Source organism: Puntigrus tetrazona, chromosome 15 (genome assembly GCF_018831695.1).
Source record: "Puntigrus tetrazona isolate hp1 chromosome 15, ASM1883169v1, whole genome shotgun sequence".
NCBI classification, from domain to species: domain Eukaryota; kingdom Metazoa; phylum Chordata; class Actinopteri; order Cypriniformes; family Cyprinidae; genus Puntigrus; species Puntigrus tetrazona.
Window position 1 is genome coordinate 5,127,314 of NC_056713.1, and position 4,259 is coordinate 5,131,572.

At 34.0% G+C, this 4,259-nt stretch overlaps 1 pseudogene; it reads left to right on the forward strand.

Annotated features, from left to right (window-relative positions):
* The first annotated feature begins 1,490 nt into the window (after positions 1 to 1,490).
* LOC122359348 lies at positions 1,491 to 3,415 on the forward strand (annotated as a pseudogene).
* The last annotated feature ends 844 nt before the right edge of the window (positions 3,416 to 4,259 follow it).

Genomic DNA, 4,259 nt, shown 5'->3' on the forward strand with positions numbered 1-4,259 from the left:
GCCTGACTTGAGAGCTGATAAGAGCTTCTGCATTCGATAAAGGTTGAGTCTCCTCTGCTGGGTTCGTATCCATGGTTCAGTCCTACTGTTACGGTCCAGATGGGGATCGAACTCAGGTCTCCGGGATGTATTAGTGTGGGGACTTACTCCTACTCCACTGGAGCAGGTGAAACCCAGTTGCAGAGGAAATAATGAGAAGGCTTAGAGAGACTCTCACAAGGTTCTTTTACTCAAGCAAAAATATAAAGATGAATGAATACCAAGAACCAAGAAAAGTCTTTGAGACTTACAACAAGAATAGCTACTGAGGAACTCAAAACACTCCTTGGTACAAAATACAAAAAAGGGAATCCAAACAGAAAGCTGTCCTTAGACCTCAGGCAGGAGAAAAATCACAAAGAACACAGAAAACAAGAAAGTCTCTTTACAGCAAAAAACTCGGCAGCATGATTCTGAGAAAGACATGAGGACTGAACAAGAACAATAGGCAGGGAGACATTTAAATAAGATTTGTCATTAGGAATGATCAAAAACAGGTGTGCTATAGCAAGTCTCTAACAGGGTGGTGATCTGGAGCAGAAAGTGCGCCATCCAGTGGTGAACCCAGGAATCTCAGGCAGATCATTACAACTCTTCATACAAACCTCAACAATAGTGACAATCAGCAAAGTAATTCAGAAAAACAGATCAACTGCAATGCAGGTTGGGAATGCTAAATTCATTTTGTATTATGTTGATACCCAGCATGCACTAGTCACCATCCACTTGATCTAAGTTTGCATTGTCTTTAGCACATTGATACAAATGTCAATAAAACTCAAACATTAAAGTAAAACAAAAAGAAAAGAATAAAAATCAATGAAAACCAAATACAGCAAACACGGATTATAATAATGGTGCTTTGTTGAAATGTCAACATTAATTGCAACTGAAAAGTTGTGTTGATTCAATGCAATTAACATTGACAAATCAACTCTTTTTAGCATTGATTCAACATTTGTTTTGTTATAGGTGGGTCCTCCTAGCTGTAGGATCATATGCACACATTTTAATATTAATATTAATATTTTAATATTTAATAATACATTTTAATATACAGCTAATATTTTTGGGTATATATTACTTTTATTGTTTTGTGTTGTGTTATTATTATAAACAATAAGTAGAATTTACCTAATATTTAATATTTTACTTTTTAACTAATATATTTAAATAAAATGTAACTGATTTTCATGGGTTGTATTTACACCCCCAAGAGTGTTTCTTTACAGTGTATCCATTTTTTTTTGTAAACAAGCTAATTAGCATGAGATCAGCCTCCATATATATCCAACCAAACCAACCTTCTACAGAGAACACTTTGTCAAACATGCAAACAGAGATAGCGGTAAGATTTTTTTGTTTAATTTTTATATATATATTAATCCCAAATTAATTTCAAACGAATTACAAATAACTTTATTATAATTAGTCTTTGCATATTATTGCAGATGCAGCCACCACTAGAAAATGAGTCCATTGTCTTAGTATTTACACTTTCTGGACTAAATGAAACCATGACAAACAGATTTTGTGTTTTTCCTTGACTGCATTGTATTATCCATTAATTGTGTTTTGTAATGTGACCATAATTTACACTGTAATCTCACATAAGAAACTTCATGAGCCAATGTATGTGTTTATATGCAATTTGTGTATGAATGGACTTTATAAGCACAGCTGGATTCTACCTAAATTCCTGTATGATTTATTATCCCATTATCACATGATTTCTTATGCTGGATGTTTGTTTCTGATATTTTGTAATTTATTCATCTGTTCTGTGTGACATTTCAACATTAACAGTGATGGCATATGACAGATATGTGGCAATATGTAGACCACTGGAGTATCATTCAGTAATGACTAGTCAGAGGATTCTTCAATGCATCCTCTTCTGCTGGCTGACTCCATTTTTTGCATGTGTGTTTTAGTTGTATTAACATCAAGGCTAACCTTATGTGGCTCTGGCATTGGAAAATTATATTGTGAAAACTGGTCAGTTGTTAAACTCTCTTGTTTTTCTACAACAGTAAATAATGTGATTAGGTATGTAATTATTATTATATATTTTGGACATGCAGTATTGATATTTTGCTCTTACATACACTTGATTGGAAAATGCAAAAAGTCAACAGAGTGGCAGAAAAACAAATTCATGCAAACTTGTATACTACATCTGCTTGCGCTTATCAATGTGACTGTTGCTTTGCTTTTGATGTGCTGTACACTCGGCATGGTTCTAAAAAGCTTGCCACAAGATTTCATGGAATTTCATGGCTCTAGAATTTTTAATAATTCCTCCCATATTAAACCCCTTATTTATGGACTAAATCTGACAAAACTGCGGAAAGAAGTAATGAGACTTTTTTGTTTATTTCTTTTTAAAAAGTAAAAATACTTGAGTAAGATTTTCTTATTAAAAATATGTATAATATGTTTACATTTAAATAATAACCACAAGTGTAGCTTTTGTTATCCTAAACACTCTAATACTAGATTAAGACATTTTTGAAAAAGCATTTTCCCTCCTCTGTTGAAAATAATTATATAAATTGTGATGCTATTAGTTTTTTTTTTCAGCCATATAAACATTATGTCATATGTATTAAACTATTGATTTAGGTTAACTGTCATGTTGCTGATGATGACTTTGAAAATTGTTGTATTAATGATATATTTGCTGTGAGGCAACAATACTAGCCATTGAAACACCCATGCTATTACTAATAACATATGCAAATTAAATGCTAAAATGTCCAAAATGTGTACAGCAATATTTTAACAAATTACATTAAAGCAGAAAACCAAAGAAATATTTTTTGAAGGTGTTAATGGGACAACCACTTCCCCATTATTGTATAGTTGTCTGATTAATTATATATGTTTCTAAACAAATGTTTAGGGAAGAATGAAACTGCATTCACAATGTTTTGGTAAACCTTTCTACAAATCCTGTGTTTTATAATACATTATAAGAAGGTATTTTTAAGGCATTACAATGACATCTCATGAATATCTCATATCACAATATAATATTTACTTTTTGGGATTTTTAAGTATGATTATTTATAACACACAATGAACACTCATATAAAATCTACTTAATTTATAATAGAATATATCATATCTTGACATTTGTTTATTTAAAAGGGTGTATAAGCACCTAATCTGATCATAAACAAACCTCCATTAGCTGCAAGGAAGTGCGTACATGTTCTTAGGAATGCTTTTGATTATTATAGAGAGTTAATATTCACACTTACAGAAATATACACATTTACATTTTGCAGAACAGATGGAAAAAGATCTGAATGTGAATTTGTTTCCTTCAGATGTTATGAGAAGGAGCACTCAGATGAGAAAGAGCAAATAAACATACAGGCAGGCAGACAGGCAGACGGACAGACCTATAAACCACATGCATTAAGAGATGTGAACAGACGATCTAACAAAAGGGCAAACAGGAACTTATGAAGCCTAAAGTATGAAATAATTAATTGAACACACCTAAATACAATTAGTTAACTGAAGGTAGAGCAATAAACACAGCACATGGGACAAAAAACAACAACAAAAGAGTCCAACTACGTGACATATCGCCCCCTCCCAGAAGGTGTGTCCCTGCACCCAAAAACAGAAACGGAAAGACGAGGACCGAGGTGGAGCTGGGGGATGGAGGAGCCTGACAGAGCTGGAGGGGATGAGGTGAAGCTGGAGGAGTGGAATCCCGAGGCGCGGATGGTGGAAACCACAGACCAAAGCAGAGGAGGGAGCTAGGAGCCAATTGGGAGCAGGTTCTGTGAGTAAATGACATAATTAAGCTGAACTCACCTGAATACAATTATAACAACTAACTGAAAATAGGACATATGGGACAAGAAAACAACAACAAAAAGAGTCTAAGAGTTAGAAAGCTAAAAAGAACAGCATTGATAGCAAATCCCAACATATTAGAACAATTTCTGAAGAATAATGTGACACTGTGACTTGAGTAATAGGCTGATGAAAATTCTGATGTAGATCACTGAATGAGAAATTACATTTCACGAGTACGCACTTACATATCAGTAATTATAGTAGCGGTTAAAGTAAAGAAAAGATGTTTGGTGTGCTATCAGGGGAGAGGACTCAGAACTCTGACAGACTACTGAGTCCAGAGAGTTTTTTCCTCATGTCCGTGAAAAGCAGACAGGGCTTGCCGTCTAGGAGGAGTGGAG